The sequence below is a fragment of the Lissotriton helveticus genome, chromosome 1_2, assembly GCF_964261635.1.
Source record: "Lissotriton helveticus chromosome 1_2, aLisHel1.1, whole genome shotgun sequence".
NCBI lineage: Eukaryota > Metazoa > Chordata > Amphibia > Caudata > Salamandridae > Lissotriton > Lissotriton helveticus.
The window spans coordinates 281,638,919-281,664,249 of NC_136058.1; the positions used below are offsets into that span (position 1 = coordinate 281,638,919).

Sequence of the window (25,331 nt, forward strand, 5' to 3'; positions counted from 1 at the left end):
AAAGAGTATTACTAACAGAAGTACACTTGAACAGTGATGCCCCATTGAAATCTTAGCTTCTCTCGTAAAATTGTCTGGGACACTTGACATCAAATGCCATATGAAGCCAGTTCATGCTTTTCAGACGGGAAACAACCTTTACATAGCAGTCATTACATCGCAATATCCTTTACATTGCATGTCATTACATCGCAGCCATTACATTGCATGTCACTACAACACATGTCATTACAATGCATGTCACTTCAACGCAGGCATTACATCGCAAGTCATTACAACGCATACCATTACAACGCATAGTACCCTTACACTATCCAACACTTACCCTACTGTTGCATTCACTGGAGTTAGAATAGTAATTTTTACCCCTACACTATCCAACACTTACCCTACTGTTGCACTCACTGGAGATAGAATAGTAATTTTTACACCTATACTATCCAACACTTACCTTAAATGCCATGTAATGGTATGCGTTGTAAAGGTATAATGCGATGTAATGGAATGCGTTGTAAAGGTAGTTTCTGAAAATGCGATGTAATGGCATGCTATGTAAAAGAATGTGTTGTAAGGATGTTGTGATGTAAAAACAGCGTTGTAAAGGCATGCATTGTAAATGAATGAGTTGTAACGTCATACATTCCATCCATTTGTGCTCTTTCAGTAGTTTCTCCATATAACTTAAAATTGCACCCAGAAAAAAAAGAAATTTCTGGTTAATGTCACTTCTACACAAACACAGCCTGCCTAGCCCCTTACGCATACACTATGTTTAAACGTATTGTTTTTCTACATAGAAGATAGTTGACCTCTGGAGTCACCCCAGTTAACAAGAAAACACATTTGAAGCATTAACTGTATTTTAGTTAATTAGTTCCTCGACCCCTAGGGCCACCTTATTGTCAATACACCTTACTAGTGATGATTAAACTAAACAGTTTCTTCATTTCACAATTCAGCCTCAGGCAGCATTTCAGTTATGAAATCGACAGGACAACTTTATCAATTTTTGTGACAGCTTCTGTAATTATTTTGACTTGTTTTTCAAAGTGCATGACTTTTGCACTTTCTCCCACAAGTGTCAATTTCTACGAGTGTGGCCACTCTAAAAAATCACCTAAATAATAAATACATCTATTGACGCCTACATTCTGGGATACATTCATTGCTGAATAATTCATAGAATATAAGGCCAAATGTGTGTGTTTCTCAGTAAGGTTTTACACCACAGCCCAAAAAGTATCTGAAGGTATTCCACCTTAATATCGACTATAGTATATTGTGCTATGTGGATATCCTAGACAAAATATCCAGGACCCAAATATTATCGACGTGGTGAGCATATGTATGAGTTTAAGTTTAGTTTACTATAGTCCCCATATATGTACCTTAAAGATACACATCTCTTCATGTTACATGTATGTGGAGTTAGGAACAGTACATCTATACTTTCCTATATAGACTCACATTGTCCATATTTTGCTCCCTGGTATTTTGTCTAAGATATCCTGCTACCATGATGTTTTGGTAGTCAATATTTGTACATACTATAGGGTGACCAGGCATCCTGGATTTCCCCAGACAGTCCTGGTTTTCAGAGGACTGTCCCGGCGTTCCGACGCTTTTCTTACTATTAAATACATGTCCCGGTGTTTGGGAGGAAGGTCAAGTCATCCTGCAAAGCAGAATTGTAACATATGCTATCCTTTTGCCAGGTGCCTCTAAAGACTGCAATAATTTAAGTAATTTATCTCTCTATTTCAGGCAGTGCAAGAGGAAATTGGGTGTGGGCTCTCACACACACACATACACCCCACACACACGAGTGCACGAAAAACCCAGGAAAGGACAGCAATGCTAAAGGCTTTAGTCCTACTATTATGCAGTGATGGCTGCCAGCTAGTAGCATGGGTAAGGCGGGGAAATAGAAAATAAAATAAAAATGTTACTAACCTTGCTGCCGGACCGCTGCCTCGCCTCGTCCTCTTCTGCTGTTGCTTGAAGCACGAAGCACACCCAGGCTCCCCTACACCAATCACAACGCTGCAATGCAGTGTTGTGATTGGTTTGAGCATCGGGTCTCGGCGCTCCGACCGGCAGTGTAAACCTGTGCATGTTCCTCCTACCATACTGTGTATTACAGCCTGGGTGAAGAACATGCAAAGTGCGCATGACTCTTTGGCCGGCCCAAGACGGCCAGCCAAACAGTCATGCGCACTTAAGTGCCCACCATTCCTCCCCTTGCTTACTGTGACGATAGCCACGCCCCACCCGCCCCGTAAATATGCCTGACTGTGGGAAAATAAAATGATAATGACGTAGTGTAATCATCATTTTATTTTTCCTTTTCCCACTGCTCAAAATGCAGTGGGTCGGCGCTCCTCCCCTTTAGCGGAGGAATTGAGGTTCCGTGAATTCTGAACCTGTTCCATAAAGGTCATGGTTTCGTTAAGAATTTGATATTAGCGACCGTAACTAGTTAGTGCGGCAAGTATGAGTGTTTTCATCATGTTAGACTGATGGATTCACTACGTATTTAGGGATTTCGTTCTGAACCCTTGGGTTCCATTTTGTGTATGGCAGCCATTTTATGGTTGCCCTCACATAGGCCGATGACTGTGGCTGAACTAGTCTTTTTAAGGACATGTACACCTTAGCTCGAGTTTGTGCTGACTCCTGTTTGACCTGAGTGAACTGACCCTGTTGCCTGAAGCTGACCTTGTTAAACCAGTTCCTGCCCTTTAGCTGATCAAGATTAAGGATCAGAGCACAGGACATCATAAAGTTTTACTGCACACAAATATGCCTTATCCTACTCTCACCTGTTTCTGCTCCTTTCTTTATGGTCTATTTACGATTGGGTTGTGCCCTTTTTTATTATGGGTTCGTTCGACCTGTCTAAAGAAGAATGTTGGGTTTGACCGATGATTGATCATGGGCTGGGCAACTGAAAAGTGGGTTTTACTGTAATGCGATACCTCTGATGTGGATACATGTGATTGGACAGTTTGTAAATGTTAGGTATTTGTCTGGAATGTGATTTTTGGCATAAAAAGGGATGACTTGCTTTGTAAAATTGAGCAGTCTCCTGAGAACTCATACCGTGATGATTTCTAGGACTTCTGTTACTGGCTGCAGCCAATAAATTTGATCTTTGACGCCACCAAGAAGTATCCCGTGTCTCTGTATTCTAAGACAGGTGAACCCGAAGACTTTGGGCGTGCCCCTGGCGCCGCTGGGTCTTATATAACCCGGTTCTTCAGAATGGCCGCTGCTTATGTCTGGCCTGTCACAGTTTTTGCTTCTCAATATCTGGTCACACTAACATACAACCAATTTGAGGACTAGTGGTTAAGTGGTTTCTTTTCCACTTGAAATTCGTGGGAGTAACTGCGTCAGGTAATTTTGAACTGCAGAATGTAGGGACCAGAACACAGTGCACCGACCCTTTGCCATTTCTCGTTTGTATAAAACCTTTCTTTACGCCTTCTGTCCCTGCCTATGTTTGTGTCTCCGCCCCTGTCTGCCGGTATTCGATGTATTTCCTTCGCTTTCTCCCTTTGTTCCATGTTCTGTCTGTCACAGTGTTCCTGATTTTGCGTGTCTCTGTCCCTATCTGCTTAATGTTATCTGCCTTTCTATGTTTAATACCCCTTCATCTCCGTATCTATTCACCCTGTGTCTCTTCCTCCTGGTGTGTCTCGTTCTGGCCCTGTGTCTGTGTTGGTGTCTCTGTCCCTAGCAGCCTATGTTTAATGTCTCTTAATCCCCCTGTGATCTTGGTCTCTTCCTGCTCGTGTCTGCATGTGTCTTTTCCTGTTCGTGTGTGTGTGTGTGCGCGTGTCACGTTCTGTCCCCCTGTCTGTATTGGCGTCTCTGTACGACTATGTTTATTTCCTCAACTCCGCGTTTTCATTGCCTATTCCTGACCCTGTCTGCGTGTGTCTCTTTCTCCTGGTGTGTCTCCTTCTATCCCTGCCTCTGTCCTTATCTGTCTACGTTTAAGGTCTCTTGATCTTCATTTCTCTCTGTGTTCTGTGCCTCTCCCTGCCTGTCTCTCCTGTTGGTGTGTCTCGTTACCTCCCTGTGCCTGTCTTTCCCCAGGCCTCTCCCTGTCCCCTTTGTCAGCGCGGACCCCTCTCCTTGCGAACACGCCTGTGTTTGTGTACATACTGAATGTAAATGAATGAAAGTTACATCCCCAGATGTGATTAGGGCCCATTTTCAGGGGGCACCGCAGCATTGATTTTGGCCACACGGAGCGGGGGAGTGAGGGGGGGGGGGGGGCTTCGGGCGGCTTGGGTGAGTGCCTCTGGAATTAGATCTGTGCCATTAGTGGGGCAGGAGCCTGATCAATACCCAGGACTTCCAGGGTAGGAGGGCGGGGGCTACAACCAACCCCAGAGTGTTGACAAAACTGAATAAATATAGACATGAGAGCCGAGCAGAAATCATATTACTGTCAGAGCAGCGACATCACAACACTCTTAACCCCTTCACCTTAACACTGAACAAGAGGTGGTGGGGGCATGCACCGCGCCTCCCCCCAGAGCCCAGACCCTTCTAGAAGGTTCTCTAGCACCGTGCTCTCCAGAGGCATCTGACCCACATGAATACTCCGGTTGACACCAGTTACAAACGTTTTCAGCTGCATTCGGTTGCGTCATATGCTGTCTTGGATTTATGCTACATTGACACGGAGAGCCTTTTATTTCTTCCAGTTCCATCTTGGAACGGGATGTTGGTGACGATTTCAGCTAGAATGTTCATATGACCAGTTTTCCCCTTGTTTTACCCACTGAACAGATAACGTGTTATGTCCAAAAGCCTAACCTCGTGAATGCTGTAGCTAAACCCAAAATTATTTGTAATTGTTTCATGTACTCCTCAGATGTAAAGATTGGGGAAAGCCTTGGTACACTAAGACGCAAACAAGATCGTTAGGCAGATCCCCTTAAAACAAGCATTGGTAAAGCTAATAGGTCTTGCCAAAGCTGCAATTTGTTTATGTATTTATTTTGCATATATTTGGAAAAAGCATGAATAATTTAAAAGGTAATAAACAATAAAATAAAAAACAGCACCACCTAAAGAAGGCATGGGTATGTTTGCATGACTGTGTTGTCTTTAGCACAGGCTGAGGCGAAATATATGCCCCTTGGTTGGTGTAAATTAGGAGCCAAACAGGGGAATAGAGAGAGGAGGCTTTATCACGATATGCCAAATACAAGAGCAGCCTGGAGTAGGGCTTGTCAGCTCCACTGTCTACAGCAATGGACTCTCAGTTTCATGCATAAGAATCTTCTCCCATATTTTTAATTTCACACCACCGAACATTCCTCTATTCCACAGCTGAGTCATCTGCAAGGCCAGTAGAGCTGGAAAAGAGTTAACCCCCTCATGCCATGCTCTGGTTTATAGGTGGTAGTATCCAGTTCTTCGATGTGGGTGTTGGTGTTTTTCAGTTTTTTTTCTGGATTGGCATGTGGAGATACTTGTATATATCTCACTCAGCACTTTGGTGGGTTTTAACGAGTTTCCAGGAATAGTGAGTGATGTGAGCATCCTTGTGCTGAACTGCTGTACACCCTGAATTCACATTAACAATACTGTAAAAGGGTAATATTTAAAACATGTCCGCTACTGGAAGCTGCAGTCTTGCCCTCTGTGTTGGAGACTACAGATTCCAATTTCTCATGTTTGTCAAGGACAAGTCTGTATATATTTTTCCAAGTGAAAGTCTTAGTACATGGCTCGTAGCTCTTAAGAAGTGCAACCAGATTCTTGTTTCCTCTCACTTTTGGGTGTTTTTAAAGCCCGTGGTTAAGTGTTATAATTGCCAGGGCCTCAGGTATTTCTCAGAAGGCCACCGAGGTTGGCACTCTGAATCATGGTACTTTTTTAACTGTTCATATGTGCAGACAGCCTTAAGGCAGGCTCATGCTGCAAATGTAATGAGTTTAATGAACCTCGATTCGTGCACTGAAAAAAAGGTCTCACAATGAAATGTTTTGAGATATCCACAGGCTGGTAAGTAAAAAGATTTGTAGGCAGGCCTGTCATACATAAGGCTGAAATTACTCTGGTAAGATCACTCATATGTCTTGGATGCAGTACGTCTGACTGGCTCTACCCAGCCTTGTTTCTACCCTGGTAAGCTACACGTCACCCCCTGCCTCCTTCAACCCATCATTCACCCCACCTTCCCCAAATCTCCGTCCCCGCATTATGTCATTTTTCACCTTCCTCTCCCTGCCAACCCTATCCTGGTCTTCACTCTTTCGAACCGAATCCTAACATTCACCCTTTGCCTTCCTTAACCTACGTTTCAAGCCACCTGTCTTCCCCAACCTATCCCTCCACTTCCACCTCATGTAATCTACCCCTATTTTTCACTCTCCCGGTCCCCAGTAAGGCTCCTTCACCCCTGCTTCTCTCCCACTGATGGAGTAAAGGAGCCCCAGAGGGCTGTTTCTCACCTGCACTTGCAGCCTGGGTTTGTGGCCCACCCAGGAACTTCTGCGCCTTCTTGAGCTCAACTGTTAACCGATCTCAAGGAATTCCTGCCCTTCACTGCATGTTTGGGATGCTCTGCCTGCTGCTGGTGCTTGTATTTTGACACTTCTAATTAGTGGACATTTAACACCTTGTTTTGCTTGAGCTTCGGCTGCAGCCAGACACCACATGGTTACTCTTTGGCCTTTTCCCTGGCTCCATGCAGTCAGCTGGCAGATAGACCCCAGCCTCTGTAGGAGCAGAAGATAACTCTCCAAATGTAATGATTACGAGAGAGAGAATATGCACCTGCTATTTGTGGGTTTTCGTTGCCACTCCTCCGCGTTTTTCATTGAAATCAGGACGGCGTGATGGATCATAGTAGGTAGGGGTCATAGTTTCCCTTACTATTAATGCTGAGTGCCTCTCTGGAGATACTATGGGTCTGTCTGTCTGTTGCCGATGAGCTCCTATTTATGTGGAGAGGATGGATGCATGTCCTGAAAAGGCACGTGCATGTCTTCTTATAGTTTCAGTTTCATGCCTATCTGGACATGAAATGTGCTTGTCTGACTATAGATGATGTGTTCCTGCCTGAAAATGATTTATGCCAGTCTTCAGATGCTGGTTGCCCGTATGTCAAGAGGTAATGGCTGCTGGTTTACACAGGACTCTCTTTAGATGAGATGTCTGTTTGTATGGAGACGACAAGCACCTTTTTGTCTGAAGATGTTGGGCAACTATCCATCTGCATATGATGGGTACATGCTTCTCAGAAGGTATGTCAGGAGCTGATGGAGCTGTTTGTCTATCTAGGAATGGTTGCTGCCATCTCTCTATTGTTAATGGCTGCCCTTTTCTTTGGAGATGATATCTGCCTGTCAGGTCCTGACATATAATTCATCTGCAGGGTATGTCTCTGTATGCAGGGGCATGTCTCTGTCTCCTCTCCTCTGGCAGTGGGTGTCAAACACGCTTGCTATAGGCAAAAGAAGGGGTTCAGCTACGGGATCCCATTGGAGATTTGTTTCCAGTGATCACCAATATCAGCACATGAGTAAAACTGCCTCTGCACTACTTTTCTCAGCAGCAACGGGGCGTGCTGAGGTACAGCTAGCATACGCTACCATAGAGTACACTGACATCACAGGAGGAGAGACAACATAGGCATCATAAAAAAGGGCCATTTGTTTTTATCTTCATGCTCCACACGCTTCTCCTGGACAGTGTCAGCAGTTCCTGAAATTTCGAGTTGTTTTTTGGCTCCTAATCTAATCTACGCCTGACCCGCACCTGATTGAAGTTTTGGTATTCATTTCTAGAAGGTATCTTATTCTGCCTGGCCCTGACTAGCTTCTGTCTTTTCCTCTGACCTGACTTATTGTTCAATTTTGCCTGGACCGATTGTTCCCCCCTTTTAATTCTGTTGCTATCCTCCATTTTTTGGATGACAGTTATATCTGGTGAAAGACTTGTCCTTGTTGGCATCCATTGTCTTTACCTGTCGCTGGAACCATCAAAAGTGTGTCCATGGATATCCTGAACTAATAACTGGTACAGGACCTTTTATGAAGACTAGGAGATTACTTAGGTCTGTTGTTAGACAAGCTCATTGGATTTTATTAAAATCTTGTATATATAATATACTTACTTATAGGGATTTCAGCCATCCCTCTTCAGCTATTGGTCCATTGTTGTGCCATTCACATTTTAAGTTCGTCCACTACAGAATGGGACAGAGGGTCAGCCCACCTCAGCCACTGGGTAATTTTACAGTGAGTGACAGCATCCTGCTCTTGCACAAGGAACACATCTGCATGCAATGCAGTTCTCTTCAGTAACTGGTACTACTATGGCAATGTGTACTTGAAACAAATTTGTAAACATTTTTTGCCATATTTTTAATATTGTTGAAGCAATCCCCAATACCACAACAAGGAAATGTTACAAAAAACATGACAACCCAAAACAAGTATTTACAAACCCAAACACTGGCAGACAGAGCTAGATCTTTTGGCTTTGCCAATGCTTGTGTACCTAGGACTTTGATACCAGACAAAGAGTCTGGCTTAGAGTTTGGCATATAGGTTAGTCCATCACAAATATGACAGATATCCCGCCCACCTTATTACAAGACTATTATATGCCAATGCACTTGTAATAGGATGGACAGGATATCAACTAAACTTTAAATCAGGCCCCATTCATTTTCTAGCTAAACCAGATTTTAATATACTTTTTGGGTTTTTTTTTCCTAAGAGTTTTATATAGCGCGAATTTGATTCGAAGGTATCAGAGCTCTTTACATGAGCACAAGTTGCGTTACACAAGGACACTTTCCTATTTGTTAGGCACGGGGAGATTACATGATTTGCCCAGAATTACAGCATTTGAACGTCATTGCCAAGACTCGAGCCTGGTTCCCCAGATTTGAGATCGCCCACCCTAGTCCGTTAGGCCACATCCTCTCCCCTAAAGGGTTAGCTTCCTTTTAATGTTTACATAATAGTATCCATTGTCATGTTCTGATGGATCCAGCATCCCTTTCTCTTGCAGTCTTAGGATCGTTGGGTGATTCCTTCTGCATTTTTTTATTGAAGATTTCTTTTGACTTATTTTTTTTTGTTAGGCAGTCCTTTCAGTCATGCAGTCGGTAGGACTTACCTAGGTGATTTCTGCAAACCTTATGCTACCTTTTCGAGATTATCGCAACATGTTTGTCTGGAGGTTATGTAGTCCTGATCTAATGATGACAGCTGGCTGTCTACCTGTTTGCTTGAGGATTGCATAGTCTGGTCACTGTGTGAGGTCTGTCTACCTGGCACTGTTGAACTGCTGATGGCAAGCCTCAGACAGTCTAGCCTAGAAGGGAAATCCCTTAAAGGGCTGCTGTCCACAAAAGGATGGTAGTGTTGGGCAAGAGGCAAATCTGTCCTAGCCATACCACCCTCTTATGGGCTCAACCGCCCTGCTGGGAAATCTCCCATTCTCATTAGCCCTCTGATTCAAGATGATGGTCTGGTGATGCCAGCTGCCTGCATGCCAATGCCAGAGGCAAACCTTCCTTCCTTCTCCGAAGCCGGAATTGAGAATGATTTAAATTGCTGGACAGAAAACGTGAAAAAGGAAAGCAGTAATAAAGTCAAGCAGCCTGCTTATTGAGTGGGAAAAGCAGTGCTTTGCTTTTTCTAACATTAATTAGGCAGATATATAGTGGGAGGCAGCACAGAGCTCGCCCATCCCTAGAAATATGGTGACCAGATTTATACTTCTGTGAGGAGCCAAGAAGATATAGCAGCACAGGGCAGCTCGAATTAGCCTTCCGGCGCATAACCTCCAAAGTGCTTGAGGCCATTCAGTGGTGGCTGTGACTGGGATACTGAGTATGTCTCTGGGTAATGGGAGAAGGCGATGATGGAGCAGGGGAGGTGTCCTGGGGAAAAGAGGGAGCTTGTGCAAGCATGCTTCTAAAGTGGCGGCAAGGCATAGAGGACGAGGACTGCTAAAGCATGGAGGGCACGCTAAGGAGGGGATGTGTTGAGGATAGGTGACGTGTACATTGCAAGATCGAGGGGGTCCTAGAGTATGAGGCATCTTACAGGATAGAGGATGCGCTAGTGTATGGATGGTTTGCCAGAAAAGATTGCTCCAGAAGATGAGATGTGCTGCAGGACAGAGGATATGACGGAGGAGGATGTATGTGCACTAGAAGATGGGGTATGCACTAGAGGACACTGAGAGTTGTACAGAATGAGAGGGTTGCAGGGAAGATTATGTGCTAGATGATAGAGGGAATGCTCGAGGATGGCTGTGCTAGCAATAAAAGATATAGTCTTCTCTTGGATGGGTGTTCTAAACGCTATGGTGTATGCTAGACAATAGAGGGTGTGCTAGAGGATGTGCTGGGGGCTGTGGGATAGATGAAGTGTGAGAGGTTCGTGTAGTCCTAGGGAAACGGGCATTTGTTAGACAATGTGGTGCATGCTCTGTCTGTTGCAAGACATATTGTGGGTTAGGAACTTGGAGGGGTTGGAACCCACCCATTGCTTACCAGTGGTTGGTTTTTTTTTGCCACTCTTATGTGCCTGCTTTTTATTCATGTCCCAGCTTCTCAGCCTTGTTTTTGTCCCTCTCATGGTGCATTGCCTATTTACCATATGTGTGTTTGTGTGCTGTCTATGATTGATGTTGGGGAACTACTTTTTTCTTTTTGCGTAATCACTCACAGAGTGCATGTCTTTTCCGAGCCGTCTCTCCTATGTACTTCTTTACCCCCCTTGTGCCGCTGCCTGTCCCTGTGTGCTTTCCCACCCTTGGTGCTTGCTCGTGTGCTTTTCTATATTGCATCCTGCCACGCCCTTCCCCGTGGTGCTTGTGTCCTCCTGCTCCCCTGTGTTGCTTCTGTGTTTCCTGCCCTCCCCTTATTGCTTGCACGTGCTCTTACCCTCTCCATGTTACTTCAGTGTCTCGCCATCCACCCCCGTGTTGCTTCTAACCCTCCCTATTGCTTCGCTCCCTGCTGCTTTTGCCCCCCATTGATATCGCTCCCCATGCTTTAAAAAACAATATAAACGTTTTTGCATGCTTTGTTTAGTTTTTTTAAGTCACTGATCCAACTCAGAACAGTAACTGAAAACACACCAAATAAAGCAGCCCCGTTATTTAGCTGTCACATGTGCACGGTGTGTGTTCTCCTACAAACTGATGCAGGCACCAACGTAAAAGTTTTTTTTTGTTTTACTTCAGCCACACTTTCCCACATCGACGATGCTTTGTAACATGACTAAAACCCATTGGCAAAGCCAATAGGTCATAAAGGCGAGGATTGGCTTCGTCAGTGCTTGTTCTGTCATAATGCATTCCGGTTAATGGTATCCTCTACAATTGTTGACTTCCCTCTTGGAAAAAGGGGAGGTCAATGATTATTACAAGGCTGCAAGCTTGGACAGAGTCAGACACGTGTCGGGCATAGAAATGGGAGATTCCCTGACAGGCTGGTTCTGTTGCCATGCTGGCACTGCAGGGGCCGAATCAGGTACGCATCAAACTTGGTGCCCTTTAAAAACAGAGCTACTGTCACTGTTGAGCCTTTGTTTTCTTGTCCTTGTCAGGGCCACTACTAATTGCAATGTGAGGGGAGCCAACCGAGGCCAGTGTTGCACCTCTTTCGGACCCAGGGCTGGCCTTACATGCTTGCACTCAGACTAGTCCAGGAATGCACGCTTCCAATTGCGGCTTCTCTGGGGGATCTGACATTACATTCCTGAGCAAGACTTGAAAATGCTGGTCCAATCTTTGGTACTCTCCAGACTGGACTACTATAATTCTCTCCTTGCAGGCCTCCCAAGAGCCACCAACCTCCTCTAAAATGAATCTTCCATTTGTGTACACGTTTCATCTACGGGATCAAAAGAAAAGACAGCTCCTGTGCTGATAACTCTCAGCTAGCTTCCTTTTGAAGCCAGGGCCATATATAAGACTGCTTATATAACCCATAAAGCCATTCACACTTCCACCCTTCGCTACCTAGCAAACAAACTCAGGATATTAGGTGTTTCAAGGCCTTCACGAAATGCTGAAAGTCTGCTGCTCAAACTTCCAACATTCAAAAGGGAAAGACTTATGGTGCAATGTTTCTCAGGTAATGCGATTAGAATTTGGAACTCGCTACCCCCAAACCTACGCACCACCTTTTCCCAAATCTTCATAATGGACAAGCTTCCCACCAGGCATACGCCCTCGCATTTAATAGCATCAACCTGACTGTTACATCACACTATCGAAAGCTATCATGACGCTTTAACTCTGTAAGTATGCAATATGTATTTGTGTAACCTTAATTGCTTTACCTTTTCTAATGATGTAATCTGTAATGAATGTAATTTGCAAGAACATAACTCCCACCATTAGTAACTGTAGTAGGTATACATATTGTCACCTACTACCCTGTTACTCTGAATTTCTCATGTAACGTTCTTCGCTCTGTTGTAAAGTGCTCTGACACCATTGGGTAATGTTCGAGCTATATAAAAACGCATAAATAAATACATATATAAGGAAGATCTACCGGGAGGAGCTCAGAGCAGGCAACGTCTGTGGCGGCTCTCCCTGGAGATGGCGGCTAGCATGGCGGGAAAGTCACCTTCTGCTACAGTGCCTTTAGAGCTGCTCGAGGCCTGCCTTCCCAGCGCTGATGTCTTGATTCAGTCTCATGCAGACATCTCCCCCGGACCCCCCACCCCACCCTCAGCCCGGGTTAAATAGAGTTGCTGGCTTGGAGGTGATTTGTAATAAAATGTTAATGGGTGTCCCTCCTTACGTCTTTCTGTCAGTTTTATGAGGCCATTTACAGATGGAGATATAGGAGGGTCTTAAATCTCACCTGAGCGGGGTGGGGGTGCTGGGGGGAGAGAGCCATCGAGCCAGCAGTCTCAACAAATGCATGCCTCGCGCGCACTGTGCTGCTCAGGAGACAGGGAGTGTGTCTTAAAAGGGGCATATTTTACTTCTGGCAATATACTAACTAACCAGGGAGAACATAACATGTTTAGTTAGAAGTAGATGCTCTTTTGGCGCTGAAATAAGATCTGTTTGTTGTTACCCAACTCAATGGAACTAATGCTATCAACCTTGGAAGGAATAAAGGCTGAGTGGACCCACCAGAGTTTGAACCTGTGACCATTATGCCAAGCACAGATGCCTGGAGTGGATGCTTTATTCCATTGAGGCACCAACCCGACATTACTGGTTGAAGAGGCAGCAAGGTATGGTATTACTGAGGCCGTTAAACTGTACCACTTAGAACCCCTGGCTGAGGTTGGCTAATGCTGATTACTGATGGTGTTGATGGTCAGTTGTGGCTGTCAGTTGCCACTACAGGCCAAATTATACCATTATTTGCCTGGCAGCATTTTTTTACCTTTCAAATTATTTTACTGCAAGAAGAATATAATCTACATACAGTACTATATTTAACAAGCCTGTCATAATACCAATGCCCTTGAGATACTCTGACCTTCTAATTGCCACTGCTTGTACTTTCAATTCACGCAGGAAGAGCAGTGGAGAGAGTAGGCATCCCTGCCTTGTTACCCTAAGTATTGGAAGGTGCCTAATATGAAGCCACCGCAATATATTAAGGCTAATGGGTTTTCATCTATCCATACACATACTCACCACAAAGAGTCCTGACTGGATCTAACACATTGACACATCCGATGCTTGCAACTGACCAGCACAAAGTATTACTATACACAGTGGTTGAAGTGGGGAAAAAGAAGTAGGGGAACTGTGGGAGGAGAATAAGAGGGCGGGAATAACCTGAGGATTGGATCAGTGGGCGGAGTTGGAAGTGTGGCCAGGATGCGCAAAACATTCCAATCTTTAGTATTTGTTTGGCATTTCACTGACCAATACAGCTTATTATGTTATTTAATTCCACCAATGGATGCACATGATTATTTAACCATTAATATGCGTTATGACATTAAAATTAATTCACAGAGTGGGATATGTTTCTAATCACAGAATGTCCCAAATATGCTTAAAAGTGGAAACACAAGCCATTTGTTTCCGAGCCATGGAGTTTCTGCCATCAGCAATATACACAGAGACAATCAATTTTACGTGTGTAAAGCACTGTATAGGAAATGTTACATAAGACAAAGGACTACAACGTGTACAATCCAATTTGACCTGCTATAAACAACTGGACGCAACTCAATTCAAATTACACACTTGGCAAGAGCAATATGCTGCCTAAAAGAAAAAGTAACAACATCCTGCAAAAAGCAAACACTCTTAAGGAATGAAAGATTGAATAAAGCATGTGAAATGTGAGCAGGAACCACATGGTGAACTGAACATTTTTATGGTCATTATTCAGATATCAACGAGTATGTTTGCCAGAAAAGTTAAGAACATAACTACAGGGCCCAGAAAGGACCCATTTCAATGTCCACTGCTTATATGCTTACAAAGCGTAAGCAGTATGGTTTTAAAAGACCACATTCATGAACACAAAGCCGCCGTACACATTTTGTTTTCCAATCCACCCATCAACCAGGTATTGCAGTACCTCCAGGTTTGGTGCACTTCCCCACCGGGGAAAACAATGCTGTTCAAAGAAAGACAAGAAAACAAAAGTAGCGCTTCACTGGCAAACTCTGTAAAGTAACGCTAATGTGTTTGGGTTTGAATAAAACCAATCTTGCCACTTTAAGAACACTGTATTTCTTTATTTGTTATTTATTTTCAACCATGTTTTCTGATGAAGGGAAGCTGTTCGTCGGGGGCCTGAGCTTCGACACCAACGAGCAGTCCATGGAGGGGGTATTCAGCAAGTTCGGTGATGTGTCCGAATGCGTTGTGGTGAAGGACCGAGAGACCGGCAGATCCGAGGCTTCGGCTTCGTCACCTTCAGGAACGCCGAAGACGCCAAGGACGCGCTGCACGGCATGAACGGAGAGACCCTGGACGGAAGGCAGATCCGCGTGGACCTGGCCGGCAGGTCCTCTGGCGGAGGCCGCGGTGGTGGTGGAGGATACCGCGGAGGATCCGGTGGAGGATACCAAGGAGGATCCAGTGGAGGATACCGAGGAGGATCTCGAGGAGGCGGAGACAGCTATGGCAGGAGCGGCAGATATAGAGGCGGCTCCCGAGACTACTACGGAGGCGGCAGTGGCGACAGGAGCAGCGGATACGACCGGTCCGGCAGATCCTATTATGATAACTAAATTTCAGGCATCACATCGCCTCGACCTCTTTCAATGGCTGTATTTATAAAGACTTTTTGGAGCTTCACTGATTGGTTTACTGCACCTCCATCCTGCACTTGTCGACCAGTCCGATGCCCAGCATAGAATCTTGAGTTGTTTTTGTCTGTGCCCTTCACAAGCTGGTCCATTCTTCAGAAATGCAATGTTTACTTGAGAGCGGAATCTAAGCAAGCTGTGGAATCTTCTGAAAGTGCATCATTGACTTCACGTGTTAACATTCCTTAGAGTAGCGAGGTACAGCCACGGACGTGAGGTACCGCCCTGGAGCAGCCGAAAGACCTTGTTTTACTGTAAAGTAACGCCTCTGATTCTTGAAGCTTTCTGTGAAAAGGTTCTTATGTCCTTTTTTTACTGCAAGAAATGCATATTCAGTGTTCAAAGTGGTTAGGAATATTGTGTACCCAATTGTTTTTGGCTTCATGAAGCCCTATTAAAAGACGGTCTGGATTACAAAAAAACAAAATGTCAAAAACGGCATTTCCAGCAACAGTGGTTTTCTTTTTTGCATCCATTTCACAGGGGAACAAATGAACAACAGGAAGAAAGAGAGGGTGAGAACCATTTCTTGAGACACGGTTTTCGGTAAGTGAGGGAGAGCTAGACAGAAAGAGAGGGAATAAGAGTCAGAAAGAGAGGGGGGCACCTGCCAGTGACAGAGCAGAAGCAGACACTGTCCTTATCTTGTCTGGGCAGGAAGAAAGAGACAGAGACCTTTTCCTTCTCTGCTCCCTGCACCTCTCCGAACAGCCACTAATGCCCAGCCTTCTCTGCAGGCCTTGGATATTTCTGACTTCCAGGGACGCATGTTCAAAATGAAAAATGAAAAAGTAGGGGAACGGAATCTATGGAATTAAAGAAGTAGGGGCACGCCGTGCCCTGCTGACCCCACCCACTTCGACCACTGACTATACAGTATATTGCAAAGACTCAACATACTCACCAAACACAATGCCTCCAGACCACATTGATTCTGCTCTGTAATTGCCCAAGAAAGGCATCTACAGAGCACCCAGACACTGAGAGTGTTGGGGTGCCCTACAGTAAAGCCCTTGTTAAGACTGGACCAGAATTTAGTGCAGGGATACCGGGTGTGGAATCCATGTTTCCAGGTAGTATGCCTGTAGCAAATTTCAGTGAGTATACGTTTTCACCAGAATGGGGAATGGCAGCTCAACCTCCAGATACCAAGTCTTGTACATGGCAGTCTGAAAAGACGCTCCGCTCCGCTCTGCTCAGGTCAGAGAGTCTGTGGAGTTTCTCCAGCTCGGGTGTTAAATGCAGCCGGTTTGGAGAAACCTAAGTTCGCATGTGTGTTTGGACGGCCTAATACAGCCGGCCAAACACGCATGTGCAATTCAAAGTGCACATATCAGTCCTCCTAACCCCTCCCAAGGCCCCAGGCCTGCCCCTCCCCACTGCACACTGGCTCTGCCAGCAACTGAAAAATAAAATTATGAAATTATATTGTTTTAATTTTCAGGTACTGGTTTTGAGCCACTGCATGGGCGTAACACAGGCCCCCGCAGTGCGGGGGGCCCTCACCCTCCAGGGGGCCCCGTCAGTACCGCACTTCTGCTGGGGAGCTCTAGATTGAGTCCGGAGGGGGCCCCTTCACTTACCCTGAAGGGGGGCCCCCTCATGGTTCGTTACGCCACTGAGCCACTGGGGCGACACTCCTCCGCCATTGCGGAGGAGCCGCCCCTGGTGAATTCCTCAACTTGTAATGAGGACCTTGCTAGAAGCACACTATACAAATGCTGTTATGAATTATTAGCAGTAAAATTGATGCCCTCTGAAGTAATCTGTTTTCACCTCAATGCCCCAATATCAAAATATTTAATTTGTAGCCATTTGATTGTAAGTAAATTGAACTGGGATTGGCTGCCTGGAGTCGTAGTAGTGCTCACCTGAAAGGAAGTGTCAAAGGACTTCTTCATTATGATGTCAACATGTGGCATCCTGACGCTGTTAGATTTATTTTCCTATTCTATCATACAGAGAGACATCTATGGATCTGGCGGATCATCATCACATGCTCAACAACGGAAAACAGAAACAACCCTTCCCATAGAGTGAAGTACTTGTCTACCGAGAAAACACTGCTTTTTCCTCCACTAGGACACCACTAAAGCAACACTTCGTTGCAGAAACCTCAAGCCTTCATTCTCCAGGCAATATTGCTCCCAACTCGCTTCATAGGCATCATACATTTTAATGGTTTTCATACCTTGGAATTATATATTTTTTAGTCTGATATCTGTCCAAAAAAGCATTGATTCACACATCCTGAGATCTCAAGTTGTTCCTTGTCAGGAGCAAACAGCTAACTTTATTAATAACATTGTATACGCTTCGCTGGATACTGCAATGATTCCAACGGAGTGGAAACTTGCGGCGGTAAAGCCTTTACAGAAAAAACAGTTAGCAGACCCTACTACTTTGTCTAATCTCCGGCCCATCTCGCTTCTCCCTGTGTTATGTAAGATAACGTAAACATTTGTGAATAGACAACTCACAAAGTTCCTTGAGGAAAATAATGCCTGGCACCCGAGTCAATCGGATTTTAGAGCTCAGCACTCCACTGAATCGGCTCTCCTGTTTACTACAGACACCATACGCACTGCCATGGATCAGGGTAAGAAGGCTGTTTTGATTTTATTAGACCTATCTGCAGCCATCGACACGGTCTCACATGCCATCCTTATAGACCGTTTAGTAACATCTGGCATAGCAGGAGACGTATTGTAGTGGATCAAAAACTTTCTGAGTGACAGGCGTAAGTGGTCACCCTTGGAGATTTTTGTTCAGAAGAAAAAGCACTCACGTCAGGAGTCCCTCAGGGATCTAGCCTGAGCCCGACGCTCTTTAATGTTTACACAGCTCCTCTAATCGGGCTGATATCGTCCTTTAAGATGGATGTTATCTCTTATGCAGATGATATGCAGCTTATCCTAGTCCTAGATAAAGACACCAAGGACTGAGGAAAAAACTTTAAGAGCTGCCTATCAGCCACTTTTGAGTGGATGGGTAGGAATCATTTGAAGTGCAACACGGGAAAAACGGAAATCTTGGCGTTGGGCCCACAGAATAACTTTGTTCCCAAACAATGGTGGCCTGAAGATGCGGAGGTGCCTCCAAACACGACTAATGCAGCACGAAACATAGGCATTAGGTTTGACGCCTCCCTATCTTTTAAACAACAGGCTTTGACAGTAGCAGGTACCTGTTTTAATGTTATAAAGGGCTTAAGGAAATTCTTTGATCTACTCCCTCTATCAGCTAGAAAAATGGTAGCGGTCGCCCTTATAACATCGAGACTCGACTACTGTAACAGTCTGTATGCGGGAACATCATTCCGCCTTTGTCTGTATTCCTACTCAACACCAGGTCAGCGGTCAAGCACCATCACGAGCTGTTCGTCCTACTCGATTCATAGAAACCTGACCTACTGCTCTTGACCGAAACCTGGTATTGTGATTCCTCCCTCCCTGTTCTCCTGGCCACCCTACCCCCCTCCTATGTGGCCTTACGTGCTGACCGCCCAGCTGGCAGGGCTGGCGGTGGGGTCGCCTTAATCGCTCGGTCGGAATTGAACTTTCAATCACTTCCCTTTCCCCCTATCCCCCCTGCTGACTTTTTGGTAGTCCGCTCTCTTCTATCCTCCCCGCCCATTACTTGTCTCTTAATGTACCGCCCTCCTCAGCCTTCGCCCTCGTTCCTACCGGCATTTCAAGACCTGTTGGCCAACTTGGTGGTCAACTATGCCTCGGTCTTGGTGCTGGGAGATTTTAATTACTGGCCCTCAGACCCGCATGAGTGTACGGCCTCAAAAGAATTCACAGAATCTCTCCTGTCTCTCAACTTTGCACCGCATATAACTGTCCCCACTCACTCCCATGGGCACATACTCGACCAGGTCTGGTCCCTTAATCTCCCAGTGGCTTCGGTGGCAGTCTCTCCCTGCCCCTGGTCCGACCATGCCCTCATCTCCCTCTCCATTCCCCGTAATCCGGTATCAAAAACTCCGCATGCCAAAAACACCTGGGCGCGGAACTGGAACAGACTGGATCTTCCCTCCCTGACCTCTCTCTTCATAACTCTTCTCCCACCCTCTCTGGCTTATCATCTACCTCTCAAGCCAAGGCCATAAACACCTGGCTGGCTGGTGGCTGTGACTCAATGGCTCCCCTACGTCGCATATCCATCCGTCGACCTAAGGATTCTAACAGATGGTTTAACGACCACCTGAAAGAGCTTAAACTGAACACCCGACGGGCGGAGAGGCAATGGAGGAAAAATTACTGTCCTTTATCAAAAACTCACTTCCTCACATCACTGGCCAAATATAAAACGGCAATCCTTGCCGCAAAAACTACCCATTTCTCTGCTAAAATAGCGTCCGCTGAAAATAAACCCAGGGAAATTTTTGGCATAGTGAATGACCTGGCATTCTCAGATCGAACCTCATCCCAAATCCCTCCCTCCCAACTTCTTTGTGATCAACTCAACGCCTATTTCCTGGATAAAATCGTTACCATCAAGGCCAACATTCCACCACCTTCACCTGCATTTGTTGATCCTTCCCCCCCCACCGTTCAATGCCCTCTCACCTCCATTCCCCCCCTTACTCAGGAATCATTTCTGGCGATCCTTCCCAAAGTGAAGTCGGGGTCTCCGGCGGATGTCTGTCCGGCACGTATCCTGCAGCAAATTTACTCCTGCTGTTCTGAACCCCCCATTGTCTTCCTCAACAGCTCCCTAGCACAGGGTGTAGTGACCCCCGCGCTAAAGGCAGCCACTATCGTACCCATCTTGAAGAAACCTGGCGCGGACCCTTCCATCTCGGCCAACTATCGCCCCATCTCCCTGCTGCCCTTTTTGGGCAAGGTGATGGAACGCCACGTTACTACGGTACTTAGCGCCCATATTGAGACCAATGGGGGGCTGGCATCTCGCCAGGCCGGTTTCCGTCCCAGACATTCGACCGAATCGGTTGTGGTCTCAGTCCTAGACAACCTCAGAAAAGGTATGGATGATAACAAATACCAGGCACTGGTCCTCCTTGACCTGTCCGCCGCCTTTGACACGGTGGACCATACCATCTTACTGTCCCGTGTCAGGGCGGCTGGAATCGGGGGATCAGCCCTGGTTTGGCTCTCCTCCTTTCTGAGGGACCGCACCCAGGCAGTGCGGCTAGGCAACTTCTCTACCACTCCCCTCCCTGTCACTTGTGGTGTTCCCCAGGGATCCTCTCTCTCCCCCCTACTTTTCAATCTCTATATCTTTCCTCTTATCTTCGCGCTCCAGCAGCTGGAGGTCACCGTGTACAACTACGCGGATGATCTCCAGCTCATCTTTGATCTGTCCTCCTCTCCCCTTTCTGTCTCTAACTTCCAGTCTACTATGACATTCATCAGGGACTGGATGAACCACAACCACCTCAAGCTGAACCCGGATAAAACCGAATTGGTTCTCACCGGTGGTTCATCCAGCCCCTGGAACTCTCTCTTCTGGCCCCCCTCTCTTGGGCCTGCACCCTCCCCCTCAACCACGGTCAAAACACTGGGTGTTAAAATGAATCACCAGCTCACTCTCCACTCACAAATCAGCTCCGTGGTCTCTTCTTGTTTCCTCACTCTCCGCACCATCCGCTCTGTTTCCCGCTTCTTCTCCCCACAGGCACTCAAGATTATCATGGCCGCCCTGGTGATATCAAGGCTGGACTATGCCAACGCCCTCTATCATGGCATTCCAGCATACAGCCTGCGAAGACTCCAGTCGATCCAGAACCAGGTGGCCCGGCTGGTTTACGGCCTCCCACGCTATCACCATTCCACTCCCCTTCTTAGGGAGCTTCACTGGCTTCCCGTAAAAGAACGTTCCCTTTTCAAGACGGGCTGCATGGTCTTCCAGGCCCGTCAGGGCACTGCCCCCGTTTTTATCTCTTCTTTAATAAAACCCTATGTTCCCACAAGAGAGCTCCGGTCTTCATCTAAGTCCCTTCTTCAGATCCCCCGCTTCACACGTAAAAAGTGGGGTGGGGCCAACTACTCCACCTTGGCCCCAACATTCTGGAACTCCCTCCCTGACCACCTCCGTTCTGCCACCCAGTACCTCTCCTTTCGTAAAGATTTAAAAACTTTCCTCTTCAATCAGGCTTTCCCCGCTTAGCCTTTCATTCCTTTTACTCTTGTCTTTTCCCTCAGTTGCCGATCCTGCTCACTAGCGCCAAGAAACCGCACGGTGTACGCTGCGCTTTAGAAATGTTTTTTAAATTAGAACTAACAAGGTTGTCATACACAAGCTGCAAATGGTACAGCACGCAGCGGCCAGGCTTGTACTGAAGTGGCTTAGGAAATCCTCAGCATCTGCCGCACTGAACATTCTCCACTGGCTCCCAATTTACAAACGGGTATTGTTCAAAGTCCTAGTAATCACCGTTAGGGCTTTTCACTCACGAGGACCAAAGTACCTACAAAAGAGGTTCTTGCGTTACCATCCATCACGCAACCTCAGATGCTCTAATGCCAATTTGTTGGCTATCCCGACTTTCAGACTCATCTCGAAGGGAGGTAAATCCCTGGCAGTTCTTGGATCCAAAGCATGGAATAAACTCCCCCCACATCTCCGTGCTATGGCCTTGGAATCTGAGTTCAGAAAATCACTGAAGACTTGGATTTTTAGTCTTCCGTACATGTGCGCTAGAGCGTTAATATGAGTACCCTGGTCTTACTACTGGAAGCAGACTGACCAGTCCCTTCACCTTTTCTGGTCTTTCAGCGCCAAGATGCTCCTTGGAGTGATAGCCGCGCTATATAAAAACCGACTTACATTACATTACATTACAAGTCCACTTTCTGTGTAGTCTATACAAATTATGAAAAGCTTGAGTGAGATCCATTGAAAGTTACCTATTTTTTCTGGCTCCTGAAGTTCTTCATGCGGAAATATGGTACAATTTGTTAACCGCTATATTAATGGTTAACAAATTGAAGAATCACCCATGCATCACACAACCTTTTCTAGAATGAAGGAGAACTGCTGCACTTCAAAAGAGAACTTCAAGGCCAACTAGGGTGGTGCTTAGCTTATAGTTTTTTTTCCATGTCTAGCATTTCTATCTTGTATATATTACTGCCAAATGCACAGGTAGCCTGTAAACAGTGCATTACTTGGACGTTGTGATACAGATTAGGAACTATACTGGCAGACTATAAACATTGTCCTACTTAGATGTTGCGATAAGTGTAGGAAGCTACACAGACAGACTGTAGTAACTGCACTATCTCGATCTTGAGGGTAGCGCTGTAGGGCACACTATCAAAGCTCTGTGTGGATAATGTGCTTAATGTAGAAAGATAGACTTGCAGACTATAAACTACGCACTATTTGGGTCTCTTAATTGGTGCAGGAAGATAGACTGGTAGAATGTAAATATTGAACCAGTTTGATATTGTAATTATGGCCAGGCTGTAAACATTGCACAATCTGGAGCTTGTGATTGTCGGAAGAAACTTTGGAAAAAGTGGAAATATTGGACTATTTGGAGCTTGTGATTGTCGGAAGATACTCAGGCAGACTGTAAACATTGCACTATTTGGAGTTTGTGATTATCGGAAGATACTCGGGCAGACTGTAAACATTGCACTATTTGGAGCTTGGGATTCTCTGAAGATACTTGGAAAAACTGTAAACATTGCACAATTTAGAGTTTGTGATTGTCAGAAGATACTCGGCATACTGTAAATATTGCACTATTTGGAGCGTGTGATTGTCGGAAGATACCTGGGCAGATTGTAAACATTGCACTATTTAGCACTTGTGATTAGTTTTGGGAGATACTCAGGCAGACTGTAAACATTGTCTTATTTAGATGCTGTGATTAGTGTAGGGAGATACTTGGACAGTGTGTAAACTGACCTATTTGCATACTGTGATTCGTTTAGGGAGATACTCGGGCAGACCGTAAGCATTGTACTATTTGGATCCTGTGATTAGTGTAGGGAGATACTCGGGCAGACTGTAAACATTGTACTATAAACATTGTACTATTTGGATCCTGTGATTTGTGTAGGGAGATACTCGGGCAGACTGTAAACATTGTACTATTTGGATCCTGTGATTTGTTTAGGGAGGTACTCGGGCCGACTGCAAACATTGTCCTATTTGGATCCTGTGATAAGTGTAGGGAGATACCCGGGCAGACTGTAAACATTGTACTATTTGGATCCTGTGATTAGTGTAGGGAGATACTCGGGCAGACTGTAAACATTATCCTATTTGGATACTGTGATTAGTGTAGGAAGATACTCGAGCAGACTATAAACATTGTCCTATTTGGATCCTGTGATTAGTTTATTTATTTTATTTATTTATAAAGTTTTATATAGGGCGAACATGACCCAAGAAGGTATAAGAGCGCTTTACATTTAGGATCGTTACATTACAAGTTACATCAGATACAAGAGCATAGTAAGGTACAGTGCACATAAACAATGTTTCAATAATTCGTAGGAGAGAGGGGAGGAAGGAGTAATAGCGGGGAGACGAGGAGGAACTATGCCCAATGTTTGGCTGCGTAGGTGACGGTCAAGGGGGAAACCAGGGCCAATTTCCTCATTAGCTGTCAAGCAGCTACACCGGCCATCAGCCATGTTGCTTAGGCCTCAGAGTTCAGGAAAAAACAGTTTTTAGTTTATTTGATTTGCGACGGTTATATAGCGCTATCTAGATGCGGAGGTATCAGAGTGTTTAACCAGGGGAACATTGCAATAGAAGGTACATCAAAATGATTATAAAGCGCTGGCTAGACCCATAGGTATCAGATCGCTATAACAGAGGAAAATTGTGTTACAAATTACATCAGTTGCAATAACTTAATAATGTACAGTAAACAAACAACGAGGTTGAGAGAATATTATAGGGAAGGAGGGGAGGAAGGAGCCATAGCAGGGAGACGAGGAATAACTGCGTCCAATGTCCGGCTGGGTAGGTGAAGGTTGAGGGGGAAACCAGGGCCAATCTCCTCATTGGTTATCTAGCAACTCCATCGGGCATCAGCCATGTTGCTCAGGTCTCAACATTCGGGAAAACTGTTTAGAATAGATGTATAGGCTACGAGGATAGAAGAAAAAGAAGAAGGTGGGGGGGAGGGCGTAGAAACAAGCCAGAGTGGAGCTGAAGACACAGCAGGGATACATGGTGAACTATGCCCAATGTCCGGCTGGGTAGGTGATGGACAAGCTGGGGCCAATCTCCTCTACAGCTATCTAACACCTCCACCGGGCATCAGCCATGTTGCTCAGGTCTCAGCGGTCGGGAAAAACAAGAATAATCAATTTAGAGTAGGTATATTAGCTACAGTTGAATAGTCAAACATAGAATACCAAGTCCCCGATAGAGGAGAAGCCACCCTGCTGGGACTCCACGCTCAGGGAAACATCTCCGCGGGATGACGTTGCTGCTGAAATCCACGTGTAGGCGATGTCACAACACCCAGGAAGGAGCTTTGATCAGTTTCTGCAATGTCTTGTGTTGGCAAGTCGAATGGGCTCATAATATAATGTGTGTACCACCAGGGTAAGCTTAAGTGCAACTTCCACCCACGAGGGATAGATTGTGGATGTCTCAAGATTCAACACACCTCATACCGCAGGACATACAATTGCCCAGGCACAGCTCACAGCAGTTCCGTGTCTTTCAATTGGAGGATGGAAGACAGTGCAAATGTCCATGGGTATATCATACTGATAGAATTTCTGGGGCGCCTCGCGTGTTGAATTATTGCTTCCAGGTGCAATTCCCGGGTTAGCGCCCGCTTTTCAGGACAGCAGTATGCAGCCCAGCAGGGCATGGCTATAATTCAATAGTTGATACAGTTGAGTTTTACTCAGACATATTGTAAATACTGCACGATTTGGAGCTAAATGCCAGGTTAGTGTAGGAGGATTCACTTGCAGACTGTCAACGGTGATCTATTTGGATCCTGCCTGGTGTTTAAAAATACAGAGGCAGGCTGTAAACATGCCATTATTTGGATAATGGCCTTGTGGTGGAGAA

At 45.6% G+C, this 25,331-nt stretch overlaps 1 protein-coding gene and 1 pseudogene across 4 annotated transcripts in view; both read left to right on the plus strand.

Annotated features, from left to right (window-relative positions):
• Positions 1-25,331, plus strand: part of RNF220 (ring finger protein 220) — a 1,024,387-nt gene that overhangs the window by 490,090 nt on the left and 508,966 nt on the right. The window lies entirely within an intron of this gene.
• On the plus strand, positions 14,755-15,474 carry LOC144807850 (cold-inducible RNA-binding protein B pseudogene; annotated as a pseudogene).